This window comes from Solanum lycopersicum, chromosome 3 (genome assembly GCF_036512215.1).
Source record: "Solanum lycopersicum chromosome 3, SLM_r2.1".
In the NCBI taxonomy this organism is placed as follows: domain Eukaryota; kingdom Viridiplantae; phylum Streptophyta; class Magnoliopsida; order Solanales; family Solanaceae; genus Solanum; species Solanum lycopersicum.
In genome coordinates this window covers 22,154,286-22,172,194 of record NC_090802.1, presented here as the reverse complement: position 1 = coordinate 22,172,194, position 17,909 = coordinate 22,154,286, and the positions used below count along the sequence as shown (strand labels likewise).

The following is a 17,909-nucleotide window of genomic DNA, read 5'->3' as shown; positions in this document are numbered from 1 at the left end:
AGACTCCTTTTTTTCAGCATAAGGGATATACCAAATTACATCATATCCCACAAAATGCTTATGCTTTCTTCATTTTTTTCTGAAATACTTCATGTTAATATGCATTTGACCATGTTTTATGATTCTCATGTCATTTGTTCTTTAAATATTTTTAAAATGTCTTAATATGATCATGTATAAGTGCTTTAAGTAATTTATTCTATCATTCCTATGTTTATGCATATTTCTTCATACTTAGTACATTCCATGTACTAATGTACACTTCCACCTACATTGTCTCACTAATGTAGGGTCTGACGCTCCTACCTCCCATACTTGAGGCTAGTTAATCCTTTGTACTTTTGAATATTGGAGAGTCCTCATGTTTCGAGAACTGAGACTCTTTTAATTCGTTTATGTTATTTCTATTTTTGACTTTGTATGTGATGTATGAGTTACGTCCTAATCAGTTTTATTATGATGTATTAGATGACTTTGAGACTTATGTTAGACTTATGTTTGTCAAATATTTTGATGTATAAATTCTATACTTTATAGTCTTTCTTTATATTGTCTGGTATGATGTATGTCAAATGGTTTGTGTAGGACCTATCTGGGTTCTGTACATCATGTTACGCCTAGCGTCTACATTGGGTCGTAACAATATCATCACATCCTAGGATTCAGGAATAAGCCTCTTTTAAAAACATTAAAAGTAGGAAGGAGAGTTATGACGTCATATTATCCGTCTGAACCAATAGCTAAAGTTTTGTGCTAGTTAGATTTTTTTAAAGAATATAATTTGGAGTGACGTTCACGCTTGAATACTTTAATATAACTTCAAATGTGAAAAGGCAAATAGAAAATAAGTAATAAACTATTCCAATTTGTATTTCTACTATCAAATGTTTACTTTAATTTTAATTAGGATACATAAATATTTTTAAAAAAAATAGGACTAAATGGATTAATTACCTTTTACGATATACACATATTTTAAAAAATAAATATCGTGGTGCAATTCAAATTGAATTGACTAATATACTTTGTTGACTAACAAGAGTGAGAATATATTTTGACCTATAATACACAGACTTCACAAACATTCTTTAAGTTATTTGATTATATTATTTGGAATGGTTTTAAGATATAGATTTATAATGTTTGTTCAGTTTAATAAGTCATATAGTAGGTTCTTACTATTTTTCACTTATTATTTTGGATTAGTGATACAGAACTATCTTTTTCTTATCATGTATTAGCAAAATAAAACATATGAGTGTGTACAGAAACAAAAACTAAGAAAAATATTTCATTCTAAATAATTTTAAGAAAAATCATTATTTTTCTGAAATGGAGAAAAGGCTCTTACAAAAGCTACAACTAATTACAGACTATTTTATTCAAGTCATCTATTGATGAATAACTTAGTAATCATTATGACCAAGTAAATTCTCATTAGCAGAATTCTGGAGATTCACACTTGATGTACCATTTTATTTCATAGCTTCCTTAGCTAAATCACTCCATTTCTTGGCATTTCTTCTCATTTCTTTCCCTTCTTTGCTGCCTCCCATCACGATCTCGATACATCTACTGAACTCATATCTTTCCACAACACCACCTTCACTAACATTAAGTATAACACCATTCTTCCAAATATCTTGAATGAACTTTGTATTACAAACTTGATCATTCCAGATCGGACATGCGACGATAGGTAACCCAGAGGCTATACTCTCCAATGTCGAATTCCATCCACAGTGAGTCAGAAAACAACCAACAGAAGGGTGTTTGAGAACTTCCACTTGTGAGCACCAACTTACCATCTTTCCTTGCATTTCAAGTTTGTCTTTGCCACTTAATTGTTCTTCTATCTTATATCCATCTTTCCCTTCTCTAATCACCCACAAAAATGGTCTTCCACATTTTAGCAACCCTTGACCAATCTCCTCCAGCAATTGACTTGATATTTCGGAGTGACTACCAAATGCTATGTAAATAACTGATCCTTTATCCTTTAAGTTCAACCAACCCATATAATTTTTTGAACTAATCTCAATCATATCCGCTCGAAAAATATTATCTTTAAGAAAAACTGAAGGAATAGATGGCCCGATTCCAATCATAGTCACATGTTTTAAGATTTTTAAAGCATCAAATTCCAAAGCATCAAAAGTGTTTACAAGAACTCTTAGGTTTTCTTCACTATTCAACATTTCAATTTGATTTTTAATAGACTCAGCTTCCCAATTGGTACTTTCCAAGTCATCAAATACAAAAGAAGGAAAATCAATTGTACTAAGTGGTTGCAATCCTGGTAACTCTATTAATTTGTCCTTATCAGCACATTTTTTGAAAGAATCAGAATAATAAGTGAATCTATAAAAATGAACATCAAAAACTGTGGCTGGTTGGATCCAAAATAATTTAAATGGAAAGTGTTTTTGAACTAGTTTGGTTACAACTCATTAAGGTTACACATATTTATACTAGTATGTAGATGGTTCTAGGATACAAAAATATGATTTTTAAAAAAAATTAAGAATCATCATTATTATTCAGTAAACAATGCAAGAAATACATGACTACTTTAGACTAAGAATCAAAAAGAATATAATGACAACATGAAATAAGTGACTACTTTAGACTAAGAATAAAAAAGATATGCTGATATCACGAAATGCGTGACTACTTTAGACTAAGAGTAAAAAAGAATGTAATGACAACATGAAATGCGTGACTGCTTTACACTAAGAATAAAAAAGATATAAAGACAGCAAGAAATGCGTAACTACTGTAGATTAAGAACGAAAAGAATAATCATAGCAAAAAATGTGTAACTACTTTAGACTATGAATAAAAAAGAATATAATGATAAAAAGTAGCATGTTTTTATTATCACATAGACTGTGTCCTAAAAAATTAGAGATGTAAAGCATGATGTTTTTATTGTTCTAAGAGTCATCTGTATTATTCAGTAAACGATAATGCAAGAAACGTATGAGTACTTTAGACTACAAAATAAAAAAATTTAATGGTAACAAGTAATTTATTTTTTTATCAGATATATCGTGTGCTAAAAAATACAGATACAAAATCATGACATAGGTACATAATAGATTACAAATTATTATTATATAAAAAAACCGTACACACACGCGCGCGCACACACACACGCACACACACGCGCGCAGCACGCACGCACGCACGCACGCGCGCGCACACACATACAACCTATCTACAACATAATTTTTCTACAAGGAGCATAACTTTTTCATTACCTTTAAGGGTTCAACATGTTTAAATAATTAAACAAGAAAACACTGCTAATTTTAATTTTTTATGTAACCGAAGAGAGCAAAAAATCCAAAAGATGGCTCTATTGGTGTTTCACTTAACTTTAAGATATTCAAAATATTTTGAAAAGTTTAACTTATTGAATCATCATATATAGTCTTAATTCTTTTTCTTTTTCCAAATACATGAAAGTATTATATAGGGTGAGAGAAATCGAACATGTTATCTTTATATGTTGTGATACAATATTGATTTTATATCTAATTTGAAAGATTTTACATTTATAGAAGACACATTTTAACTTACTTCATTATTTATTTTAAATACCATTTTGTTCGAGAAAAGAAAAGATACATATATAATTTAGAAATTGATTAATACATGCAAAATAAATATTTTTTGTTGAATTACTTTCAGTACGTGAAATTGACATGAATGTTCTTATAGTCGGCATATGACCTTTTAGTCAACCTTTATAAACAACAAGGAAAAATTTCTGTAAAAATTAACCATCCCTAGTAAAAGGACAAAGTATGTTCACTTTGAATAATCAATCTTATTTGTCTTGTATGACTCAATATATATTTCACACTGTTCATAACAACTTGCATTTCACCTTCACACTCATTGTGAATTTTAGTCCTCCAAACTTATCTTAAACACCCTTTCTAAGTTTATGAATGAAATTTTTTCATAAAGTTTGTTTTATCCCTCTCTAGTTGATGTGAGTCATGTTTGATCAGTTGGTGAAGTTGGTTTGAGAATTTAAATTATTCGATAAATACGGTCATTTGTTGATAAGTACTTATTAAATAATTATTTTTTTACTGAGTGGTTAATCAACCAAGTATATAATTTATTGAATAGTGTTACCACTTGATCTTTGTATAACAAAATATATTAAATAAAGAGGAGATGTGAGATTCTTAAAGAGAAATCTTGATTAAAGCACTATTGCTGGATGGGTAACTATTGTGAAGTAGAATATAATTTAGACTTAATTTTAAGATTCTTATTCTCAATTTCTGCACGATATTTATAACTTTGTCAAATTATTTCTAAAAAAAATGTATAAAACACAATGTGGTTTATACTGAATTCTTTCCCCAATTTAGTAAATAATTTAATGATGGTCAAATAATTATGGCTAATAGTAGATGATTATGAGAAATTGTTGAGTAATTATTACGAAAATGTATCACCTAAGAAATCTACCTTAGACTGAATTCGTAAAATAGGTGAATCACAGAGTTCCCTAGACCCTAAACGGATCGTTGAACCCTAAGTTCCATCAAGTGGGCCGTTGAAACAACCCAGTACAACCCCAACTGATCTTGAAGAACCATTGTGGCCTATACGGCCCATGGTGCTTTACACAATCTGTGAAGTGAAATGTGAATGAATTAGTCGACCCTTCAAGTTTTGGGTCACCTTCAAATGGTCATATCATTTAGCACAACTAAAATTTTGGGGTAATGTTTCTTAGCTCTAAATCTTCAATTACCAAATGTTATTATTGATTTTATGAGTTTAAATCAAGATTTTTTTGGGTGGGGTGGGTGGGGGTGGGGGGTTAATAGAATAATAAGTTTTCTGCTTTATCTTGTTCTTATTTTTACTATTTTCTCCTTCTCTTTTGTTTTTGTTGGGCTGACGCTAATTTGCCTTGATGGAAAAAGACAAGTGCCATCACATCCATTTTTGGATCATGACAAAGAAAAAACAAAAATCTTGGGTGCATTGGGTGAACCAAGCCCTAATTAAATGAAACAAAGACAAATAGAAACAAAACAAAAAGTTCAACTATCATAAAGGAAACTACAGAGACCTGAAGAGCCCTCTTATTCTTCCTTGGAAGCTAAAACCATCAACCAATGTTCTGGTAGCTTTCCTTTTGCAGATGTTTAGAAATGAAGCTTTATAGAGCTTAAGATACATCCATATGTGCATCCAAGCTTCTCATAAATGCCATGAATATTACTCGATGGAGACTTTTTCAACTCCTAATACTCTTCCAGCTTGTCCTCAAGGTAAAATCCAAATCAGTGAGTTTACCCCTTGAAATTCTTCTTACAAAAAGATTTAACTAACAAACCCTTAAATCATGTAGGTTGAGCTTCGAGAAGCTAACTAATACAGTGTAACAATTATGAGGCTTATTAGGTAAACCTCTTTTATACTACAATAGTTGGTATAAGTGAGAGCAATTCCTTTCCCAAATAGATTGTAATTCAAGCCGATGTTCCAAGAATATAATGGTCCATTTAGAGTAATTGTTGTTATAGGCTTGATATTCGTTCTTCTTTTCCTTTGATTTATAAAACCATTGCTTTAAACTCTTGAACCCTTATATGTTATTAAAGTTTATTTTCTAGATAATTATTTTACACACCTCGGAAAATGAATAGTTGCAATGTTGGCTGCTGGTGCAAGTCAACAAGTCTTGTTTACAGACAACAAAAGGTTAGACGGTCAGTAGAAGGAAGTCGTAGAAATGTCCCTAAGGATATCTTGATTTTTGGATTTCTGAAGTTCTATATGGAACACTAGAACGGTCTGTATAAGGTTATTAGAAGGAAGTAGTTATAGAAGAGTTCTAGACTTGGTTAAAAAATTGGTCTGAATTTTGGGTATATGGAGTTCTTAGAAACATGATCTACGGACTACCGGGATGGACCGTCGAATATTCTACAATCTGTAGGTGGCATCCATAGATCACTGTGCCAGTTAATTTTTAAGTGTAATTAGATATTTACCTATTTATTTAATACCTATACTACATCATTTTACCCCTAAACCCAAGCCCTATAAATTCCCTTCACCCTTAGAACATTTCCCCAACTTATTCATTCTCTCAAATTCCTTAAAGTCTCTCCAAGGTTTTCTAAACAAACTCTTTTCTCTAGATCAAAGAAGAATAAACTAGGGTTCTTCAAGTTCAATAATCGTTAATTCCTCATTCTTGAGGGATTCAATCAAGGTATGTAGGGAGTTCACCAATGAGTTCCAATCACCCATTGAGTTTCCAAAGCTTCTTCTATTCTCCAATTTAATTTCTTATACCTCAATTAAGTGTTCACTCAATTCCTTGTGGGTTCTATTTGTATGAATTCAAATGCTTTATTATGATCTCTTTTTGAAAATTTGGACTTAATCTTTTCAACTAATTCTATGTGAATCCATGCATTGACCAATGGATTTTGATTTCAAACCCTAACTTACATGAATTCATGGAGAAGCTTGAATCTATATATTTTTATAAAATCATGCCTATTTTCATGGAATAAATGTATATGACATAAGTAAGCTAATAGATGAAGGTATGTATAAGTTCAACGAAGCTTGGGCACATGATATGAATGACATTTAGATTTGCTCTCTGTGATTTTAGGCAACGTATGTAAATTAGATCTTGATTATTATGCTATCCGAATATGCCATCAATGATTATAGATCAAGATTTTAAAACTATTTGTCTTAGTAGTAGGGAAATTTTAGTACGAAGTTAATGACTATGAGCCTTATTAAGCTATTATGAAAAGATCATGGATCGCAACACCCAAAAAAATTTCAAACTAAGACTCGAACAGTTCTTTGTAGTATGTGAAATTTTACCAAGGAATTAAAAAAATTTCTTAAGCGTTAAGGTCACTAGATGTAAAATCTTGAGTTCCAAAAAGAACTAAATTGGAAATAGGAAAATCTGAAATTTTGCAAGTTATACTTAAGTTATGAGTTTTAGTTTAACTTCAAATGACCATAACTCTCGGTACATGATGATTATGATGTAATACGTATTTCATAAATACCGTTTACTAGAATCCAAGCCCAGGACCTTCAGAGGATGCAACGGTTACTCATGAAGATGGAGGTCCTCGAGATGGTGTTGATGACAAGTACAACCTTTCATGCCTTAGAGATTGCTGAAGATTTCCCTTTCGGCAAGCAGGGTCAACTTGGCGCATCAACCAATGGCTTAAGTGGTGGCCCCAAGCCACCTAATGGTAAAAAACGTGGCTAGGGACTGAAACATTTCAGAGAAGCTCGCCGATCAGGTTGGCACATTGCCAAGTGACTAGTCGAGCCCAACTTGGTTCACCCCTTTGCTTTAGGAGTCACTTTTGGGCCTTCTATCCTAAACTCTATAAATAGCCGATTAGGTTTCATTTTAGACGGAGACTATTCTGATGTTAAAAAATGAAAACTCATGTTTGAGTGTTGAGATCTTAGTTAATCTTCTGTTGCCTTTTGTTAGAAACGTTGGTTTCTTGGGATATCAATTCCCTTGAGGTCATTGTAAGAGTTAGGTGCTTTTGTAGGATTAATGGATTGAGATCATAGGGTTTAATATACCCTTTGGTTGCTCTTTATTTCTTGTTTTTGTGTCTATTCATTTATTTTTACTTTACATGTTTGATATTTGCATTTTATCATTATTTCTCTTATGAGAATCATATCATTTGGTATCAGAGCCAAGCCTAGCTTTGTTCCAATGAATCTAGTCTAGGGGTTGTTGCTACAAAAAAAATCTGTTCATTTTTGTTTTTGAGATTTTTTGCAGAAATGGGTTTCTTAGATTTGAGTCTTGTTTGAGTTTCTAAGGTTGGAATAGTGTTCTCCAACTATATTTGAGTCTAAGGCTAATATTGGAAGGAGTTTGGAGTCTTATTGAAGAGTCCACCATTAAAGACTTGAAGAAGACAAATTGGGTTTTGAAATCTGAAGGTTTTGGGTTGGTATTATAGTTTAAAAAGTATTAGGTGTTGTTACCTATATCAAGGAGAGCCTTCTCCTAAAATTTTGAGAAATTCCGAGACAAAAATTTCACGGGTTTTATTTTGGGTGTTCATCTTGTCTTGAAGTTCTTGAAGAACATTCAAACCTTCAAGGAAAAGAATATTTTAAAAGAATTATTTGATTCAAAAAGGAAGAAAGAGAAAGAGTAAAAATGTTTATTAAAGAAGGAATTTACCAAAAGGGTAAATAATATAATACAAGGTGCGGGAGGGACCACCAAGGTTCAACTTTTTGAGTCTTAGAGTTGCACCTTGAGGATTTTGGGCGAATCTCGACTTTGATCGCCCATTTTACTTGGCGCGTCTCCCTTTGGGAAGCCAGGTCACCAAGTTGGCCCTCATTTTGGTGGAAACACTGGAAATTTCTGCGAACTACGCCTTGATCGCCAAATCCACTTGACGCATCGCCGAACTTCCACCCAAATTGAGTTTCCTTGTCCGATTGTCAAGTTTGGTGAGTCAATCTTCAACTTGGCGAGCTGAACTTCACTTCGTTCCTTCTCTGGTTCTAAATTATTAGTTTCTTTCTCTTGATTATTAAACGTTCTCCAGAATCGTAAACCGATTTTCAACTCATAATTACTTTGATTGTTAGCTATTGGTTTTTGAATTCACTTCTTTGTTTGTGACTTTTCGTGCTTTCTCATTTTTACTTCGTAGTTAATTCTTGACTTAAGTCTGTTCATTTATTCAAGTCGCCTGTTCTTCTTCAAAGAAAAATCCATTTTGACCTAGAGTTTAAATTTGTACCTTGTGACTGACGGAGTATAAGCAATTGTAAACATTACCTGCGCCAATTAAGATGAAACTAAAGGTGCGTAAACAAGAGTGTTTGTGAGTCTTTACTAACCTAACGTTGTTTGCTGCTTGTGTCTTATTGCAAGTATAATGGATACATGAGGATATACTCAAGCGACTGCTGGGAAATTTACTTTGGAAACCTTATTAGAGGTATTGAACAATGTGAGAGGTGATACAACAAGGATGGACGTTAGATAACTACTATGGAATGTAGAGTCAATTTCAATGACTCCACTCCACAATCTACTTTTCGTTCCTCTACAATTGGGCATAATCACACTCACTCTCCTAAACTTACACCCGAAACTCTCCACCAAGCTTTGCACCCAACTTTCAATCAATTGGGTTCAAATAGCAAAAATTCCAATCGACCATTCCATTTTCGAATTAGTCAAAGCTCAACCAAATCAAAGCCATCCTTATCAACCACCACTTAACAAAAATATTCCCTTTCCAAAGACATCAACCTCAACAAAACCCAGCGAATGAAATGAGGAATGATGAAGATCAAGGCGGTTATAAGGGTGACGGTGAATAAGCACCATATAATGAATCACCAAGAAATTGACCAAGAGGTCACGTGTTAAAAAGTGGACCAAGAGGTAGATTGGGTCCAGTTCCATTTGATGGGAGACAACATGGGAACCAACCTCAAGGTGGAAATCAATGGGAAGCCAATGCAGAACAGGAAACTGGCCCAGAGGCTAGAGAAAAACATGGTAACCGCTATCACGGAGGGCATCAAAGGGGTTACCACTACAATGACCAAAGTGGACATAGGGGCTGAGATGTTGGCATCAACTCTATCATAAAGACTCTTCCGACATTCAAAAGGGAATTCAATCCATATGCTTACTTAGAATGGGAGTTGCAATGTGACCAAATTTTCAATGTAAATGGATTGGTGGAGGTCAAAAGTAGTTGCTATGCTATCGCGCAGTTCGAGGGGTATGCTGTCACATGATGGGAGTACATGAAGAGGTAACATTTAGTTTTCCACTTAGGTCATCCTCCACCATGTATTGAGTTGAAGAGGTTGAAGATATCCAAGTATGTGCCGGAAAGATGTCGCCAAGGATTACTTGCCAAATTGCATAACTTGCGGCAAGGAAACAAAACTGTTGAATCCTATCAAGACGAGTTCCAAAACATAGTGATGAAGTTGGAATATAGAGAAATTGAGGATCATGACATTATTCTATGATGAACCTTCATTGGTTTGCTCCTTTGAAAGATGCCTTTGAGGCTGCCCATGAGATAGAGCTAGAATTGAAGGAGTAAAAAGTGGCTAAGTATAAGAATTCATCTTCTAACTCTTGAAGCAAGAACAAAGGGGTAGTTAAAACATCTTTGGGTTGGAGCAAGGGTGTGGATGTCAAGAAGACTTATGAGAAGAAGCCCTTTGAAGGGAACACTTCAAAGTACACGCCAAGAGAGAAGAGTAATGTTGACCCAACCAAATTTCCTTAGGAAATTCAATGTCACAAATATAGAGGGTGGGGTCATATAATGCATGAGTGTCCCAACCGGTTGGTCACTCTAATTTAAGGAGGAGAGAGATATCTTTATCGAGCAAGAGCCAACTGGTGAATCTAAAAAAGATCCCCAAGAAGATAATGAGTTTGAAGATGGGGAAGATGAGGAACCCTACCTTTGTTTCAAAGAAGAAGAGAGTGTCTCTCCTCTATGTATGGTAAGACGCACAATGGTTAGTAAGGCCTTGGATAATCCGAGCTAAGGAGAGAATTTATTTCACTCCAAGTGCTTCATCAAGGATAATGTGTGTTCCTTAATCATTGATAGCGGGAGTTTTTCAAATGTTGCAAGCACTATCTTTGTGAAATTCTTGAAACTTCCAACCACTAAGCATGCTACACCTTACAAACTTTAATGGTTGAGTGAGTGCGTAAAACTGAGGTTGCATCGACAAGTGATGATCAGGTTTAAAATTGGGAAGTATCAAGATGAGGTTCTATGTGATGTGGTTCCAATGCAAGATTTTCATGTACTAGTCAGGAAACCTTGGCATCATGATCGTTCAATCAAACATTATGGGAGAACCAACAAGTATTCACTTGTGTTGAATGATCATAAATATGTTCTTCATACTATGAACTCATCTCAAGTTAGTTATTTCTATCAAAGGATGAGTGAGTCGAGGGAAAAGAAGAAGTGTGAAGAGGAACATATGCATGCCTAGTGCCAAGAAGAGGAATAGAGGAGGAAGCTGAAAGGGAAGTCCCAAATGTTGTTGGCTACTTACAATAAGGGAGTAAATTGAGTTTGAAAGTTCTTTGATCCTTATCACACATAGGGATCATGTACTACAAACTAACCAATATCATTCTTCCCTTCCCAAGTTTATTCCCTTTCTTTTGATGGATTATGAGGATGTCTTTTCAAATGAGCTTCCAAGTGGATTGCCCCCTCTTCTAAAAATTGAGCATCAAATTGATTTGTGCCAGGATCTCAATTGCCAAAAAAGTTGCTTATATAAGCAATATAGAGGACACCAAGGATATACAAAGGCAAGTTGAGGAACTCATCATCAAAGTTTATATTAGATAGAGCATGAGTCCATGTGTCGTACTTGTTTGACTGGTTCCAAAAAAAAAGATGGAACTGGTTCATGTATGTCGATTGTCGAGCCATCAACAAATTAATAGGAATGTATCGTCATCCTATCCATAGGTTAGAATGACATGCTTGAAGAGTTCAATGTTTTTTTTGTTTTTGAAAATAGATCTTAGGATGGTTATTATTAAATCTGGATGAACCCTGGTGATGAATGGAAAATCACTTTCAAGACCAAGTTTGGTCTATATGAATGATTAGTACTTACTAATGCTCATATTACCTTTATGTGACTCGTGACTCATGTGATAAAACCCTTTATTGTGAAACTTATGGTTGTTTATTTTGATGATATCTTGATTTATAGCAAAACCATGCATGATCATGTTGAGCATTTGGTGTGTTTGTTTGATGTGCTTAAGAAGGAACAACTTTATGCTAATCTTGATAAATGTTCATTTTATTTTAATGAAGTTTTCTTTTTTTGAGTTTTGTTGTTAGTTCAAAAGGGGTTGAAGTTGATGAGTCTAAAATTGATGCTATAAAGAACTGGCCAATTCCAAAATCCATAAGTGATATTCAAAGCTTTCATGGGTTGGATAGTTTTTATAGGAAATTTGTCAAAGGTTTTAGTACCATTGCACCCCCGTTGACAGAGGTAATTCGAAAGGATAAACCTTTTAACTGGAGCGAGGAACAAGCCAAACCATTTCAGGCTTTAAAATCTACGCTTAGTTTCACTTCTTTGTTGCAATTACCTGATTTTGATAAAATTTTTGAAGTAGAATGTGATGATAGTAAAGTAGGCATTGAAGACATCTTAATGCAAGACCAAAAACCCATTTCTCACTTTTGTGAAAAGCGAAAAGGTGTTACTTTAAACTATTCCACTTATGTTTTTGAATTGCATGCCTTCATTAAGGATTTCGGTAATTAATAACATTACTTGTGGCCCAAGGAATTCATCATAAGGACTGATCATGAGTCTCTAAAGCATATTCGGGCCCAAGAAAAGTTGAACAAGAGGCACGCCAAATGGATTGAAACCATTAAAACTTTCTTTATGTAATTCAAAACAAAAAGGGAAAGGAAAATGTGATGGTCGATGCCTTATCTAGAAAACATGTGTTGATAAATACATTGACTTACAAATTGATTGGATTTGAATGTTTGAAGGCATTGTATCTCATAGATCCTGTGTTTTCTCAAATCTTCAAAGATTGTGAGGAATGGGAGAGGGAAAGGTGGATAAGGGATAGTTCTTCTACTCCCTATTCCACGTTTAATGGTTTGTTGTTCAAAGGCAAGAGACTTTATGTGCTTATGCTCTCTTGGAGAGAACTATTTTTGAGAGGGGCATGCAATGGGAGTTTGATGGGTCATTGTGGTATTGAGAAAACCAAGGGAATTCTTGAGGAAAAATTGGACTAAATGCATAAAGATGTTTGAATTTGTGTCCATTGTGTTGAATGTCGACGTGGTAAGTCACGCCTCCTTCCCCATGGTTTATACAATCCACTCCCACCCCTCAAAAACCTTGTCTTGATATTTTAATGGACATTGTTTTGGGTCTTCAAAGGACTAAAAGAGGTAGATATAACATCTTTGTTGTTGTTGATCAATTTTCAAATATATGTCATTTCATTCCATGTAATAAATGTGGTGATGCTTCTAATATCACATCTTTTTTTGTTGAGAATATAATGAAATTTCATGGAATTCCTCAAACAATTGTTGTAATAGATAGGGATCCAAAATTCCTTAGTAACTTTTGGAAGGAATTGTGGGGTAGACTTGGTACTAAGTTTTTTTCCTCAACTTCTTTTCACCCATAAACTAATGGAAAAATTGATGTTGTGAATAGAACCTTAGGTTATATGCTTCATGCCGTCGTTCATGGAAAGTATTCCTTGTGGGAAGGACATTGTCCTTTAGTCAAATTTCCATATAATCGAGTTATTCATAGTACTATTGGCACGTCTCCATTTCAAGTGCTTTATGGGTTTAACCCCCTAACTCCTTTATATCTCACCCCTCTTTCTCAAGATGTTGTTTTAAGATTAGATGGGAGTAAGCGAGCTGATGCAATGAAGAAGATTCATGAGAAGGTGTGGATGCGCTTGGATACGAAGTACCACGAAGTTACAAAAAGGTTTCACAAAGGCCGCAAGAAAATTTCGTTTGAAATGGGTGATTGGGAATTGGTACACTCGCAAGGAGCGATTCCCCACCCATCTCAAGATGAAGCTGATGCCACAAGGTGATGGACCATTTCCCTTGATAGAGTGGCTCCACAATAATTCCTACAAGGTTGCCCTTCTTTCGAAGTATCAATTACACAACACTTTCAATATGTGTGACCTGTCACCTTTCCCAATTATTGGTGATCATGATCCATCAAATTTGAGGACAAATTCTTTTCAAGAAATAGAGAATGATGCAATATAGATTTCATCAAGATCATTTACTTGAATTCAAGCTCAAGACCTTTAGAGGATGCAAGGTTTATTTATGAAAATAGAGGTACTTGAGATGGTGTTGATGACAAGCAAGGGCTTTCATGACTTGAAGATTGCTGAAAAAGTCCCTTTTGGCGAGCAGGGTCCACTTGGTGCATCGCTTAATGGCTTAGATGGTGGCCTCAGTCTGCCTAATGTTACGAAACGTGTATAGGGACTGAAGATGTCATGCCCTGATTCCTACCCCTTAACGTGTCCGACACAAAATGACCATAATGGCCTTTAGCGGACCCTTGGGATGTCTTACTTAACTCAACGGAAGACTTAAATCAATATAAATCAAGAAACATTATCACTAGGATAACTTAAACTAAATGCCTTGGCTAAAATGACACTTAAATCACACAATGGAATATCTGTTATGCAAATAATGAGAGACTAAAAAATTAAACTTTATGACTGTGTATCTATCTCTGAAGCCTCTACAACAATTATATGGATGTTGGCGGACCCTACAACAAGATATAAAAAAAACACTGAAAGCATGTAAACATGTCCCCGATAATGCAATGAGGATCACCACTGATTTTGAGTGCTCAACTGGATCAACGAGGCATTGGATGAGGCTGATCCTGGTTACCTTCTTCTGCATCATGATACGATGTAGGCCAACTGGCATCAGTACATTGAATGTGCTAGTATGCTTGTTGGAATGCTAACACAACTTAAGCTTGAAAAGAGTAAGAAGAAACACTTAGTTACCTTGGCTCAGCCAACTCATGAATAACTTGACTAAATATAAAGCAATAAGACACATACAATATTTGTAAAAGCTTTTACAACAATGTAAACACTTAGTTCGTTAAAGAAATGCAACAACAAACTCATCTTTACTTATATATGAAGTAATATAATTTTTGTGGGAGATTCTCTAACTGACGATCACTACTATTAGCCTAAGTGCTTATACAACTTCTTACCCATGCTGCCAGAACTGTTCTATAATTTTTCATCGCATAAAAATACTTAAATTTGTTGATCAACAAGGTTAACGTATGTGATCATCTAAAATTTATGACCCGTTAATACCCATGTTGGGTACATGGTATTCATGGAGACTTGATTTAATATGAACTCTCATCCCCACATGGTGCTCAATAATACTCCCAAAATATACTTTTGCTCATGCTTTTAAAAGTAAACCTTCTTACGGTTGAGATATTGCTCAACACTTAGCTTTAGAAAGCTCTCTTGGAATCAATGTTCCTTTTTCTTGCTCAAAAATCTTTTTCAAATCTTAGTATTCTCTTATCTTAAATGTGAAAACATTTATAAACTCTTAGGGAATACTTAGTTCCTTATAACTTTTGAGAAATAAACTTAAACCTTTACCCTTTACTTAGCTTGAAACTTGAGTCTTAGATCAACTCTTATGGAATACTTAGTTCCCTTGTGTTTCTTTGAGGGAAGAAATTCAACTCTTTACTCTTTACTTAACTTGAAACTTGATTAACAATGTTAAACCATTTATGAAAGACTCTTGAAAGCTTTAAGGAACTTTACTTTGACTTACTTCTTAACTTCTAGACTTTACTCTTACCTTCTTTAACTTTAATCATAACGTTCATTGAATTGGATTATAAATTCAAGCTTCATGATATCACATTAATGGATAATTTCATGGTATTTTCATGTCCCCTGTTATGTTTGAATCAACCAAGAAACATAGGTCACTTAGGAACCAGTACGAAAGAGGGGAAATAATGAGGTGAACAGGCGTCCTTGGTGCTCTAGGAGGTGTTGGGTGTCAGGCCCCAAACTTCAGAGTCCGAGTTGGGGCGCTCTAGCTGGTGCACCTTCCCAATGCCCTACGGACAAAGATTGTCATGTGGGGCTATAGTAGTCGCGGTGCCCCAGGGCCCTACAAATAGGCGTTTTAACTTTTCTTCTTTGATTCTCATCTTAAACCCTCTAAACTTCCATGGTTCTTTCCCAAAATACTTAGGATCATTATTACCCTCAATACCCAATAGATTTGATTCGAAAAACAACCCAGAAACATGAACCAAATCAACACTTGGCATGCAACAACTCAACCAACAAGAATTCAACAATGTTCTTCAAGAACTTCACTTTTTATCATTCAACCTCACTCAAATAGCTGAATTTAAACAAGCTGGTGTGTGGGTGAACAAACCCAACATGAAAATATCTCACATACCTTGATAGGGATCACCCTCGATGACTTCCACTTGCAAACCTTGGCGTTCTTGGCGAATTCTTGACTTTTCTCCATTTTCTTTTTCTTTTCTCTCTTCTCCAAGCTCTAAGAGTAATTTTGATTTTCTAAAACTGAATTAAACTTGTTTTTACCTCAAATAAATTCCTAAAATGAAATAGGAAATCAATTGGTGCAAAGATTAGTTTTCCCTTTCTTAAATCCGGACAGGGACCTTTCTCAATCCAATATTCAAACTTCCGAAAGGCATATCTCCCACATATGATATCTAAAATGTACAAACCGACGGCATTGGAGAGATATCTTCAAGGAATTTCTAACCATAATAAGAACTAACTGTAACTCATCCTGAGCTAGTATTTACGACTGTTTTAAAATAACCAAAGTCAATTTCAGAACTTGGGCAATTTTTCAGATTTTTCCCTTTCTTTGCAAACGTGATTATTTTTAGTTTCTTAACTTCTTCTTATCTATTTCAAGTTACAATATGTTATAATATCTTCCCTTTGGGAACATTTTCCCCGAATGAGATTTCTTTAACTAAGCTATGAATAGTAATCTCAAGTTTAACACTCAAAAGCAAGTAACAACATGCTTACACATAGTCTATAAAGTACTAAGAAGAGAATTAGTACATTGATCTGCATTCTTTATAGGTTCAAAGAGATGTGGATTACTCTTCTTCATATCCTCTTCAGCTTCCCAAGTCACATTTTCAACAAATTGGTTCCTCTTAAGGACCTTGACTGACGCAACCTCCTTTGTTCTTAAGTTGCAAACATGAAAATCTAAAATATAAACCGGAATCTCTTCATGGGATGAGGTATACTTAATCCCAACATTTTCAGTTGGTACAATCAATAAATTATCACCCATGCACTTCTTCAACATGGAGATATAAAATACCGAATGAACCTCTTCTAACTCTTGTGGTAGCTCTAACTCATAAGTTACATTGCCAATTGTCCTGGATATTCTATAAGGACCAATATACCGGGGACTATGTTTCCCCTTATTACCAAACCTCATAACACCATTCATGGGTGAAAGTTTCAGATATACCTAATTATTCACTTCAAACTTCAAACTCCAACGATCTTCTCCTAACATCTCCATATGAATTTTGACGACTCTATGCTGTTTTCAATCTTTCTTGAATCACCTTCACCTTCTCCATGGCTTGTGAACCATATCTGGTCTTATTAACACTTCTTCACCAACTTCGAACCACTCAATATGAGATCTGCATCTTCTCCCATAAAGAGATTTATATGGAGCCATTTGGATGCTTAAATGGTAGCTTTTGTTGTAAGTGAACTCAATGAGAGGTAGGTGACCATCATAATTTCTTTTTAAATCAATCACACAAGCCCTCAACATATCTTTTTAGGTATGGATAGTACGCTGCGCTTGTCCATCCGTTTGAGGATGAAAAACAGTGCTTAAGTTCACTTTTGAACCCAAACCTTTTTGGAAAGACTTTCAGAACTGAGTAGTAAATTGTGCACCTCTATCTGAAATGATCAAAGCTGGGAACCGATGAAGTTTTACCACCTCCTAAATGTATAACTTGCAATAATACTCTACCAAATGAGTGGTCTTTACCGGAAAGATATGGTCTGATTTTGTCATTCTATTAACAATTACCCATATTGAATCGTGCTGCCTGTGAGACCTTGGCAAGCATGTGATGAAGTCCATATTAATTATCTCCCACTTCCATTTCAGAAGTTCTATATTTTTAGCGAACCCTCTAGGACA

At 34.6% G+C, this 17,909-nt stretch overlaps 1 pseudogene; it reads right to left on the bottom strand.

Annotated features, from left to right (window-relative positions):
* Positions 1-1,278: 1,278 nt before the first annotated feature.
* LOC101255274 (UDP-glycosyltransferase 75C1-like) lies at positions 1,279-17,189 on the bottom strand (annotated as a pseudogene).
* Between the last annotated feature and the right edge of the window lie 720 nt (positions 17,190-17,909).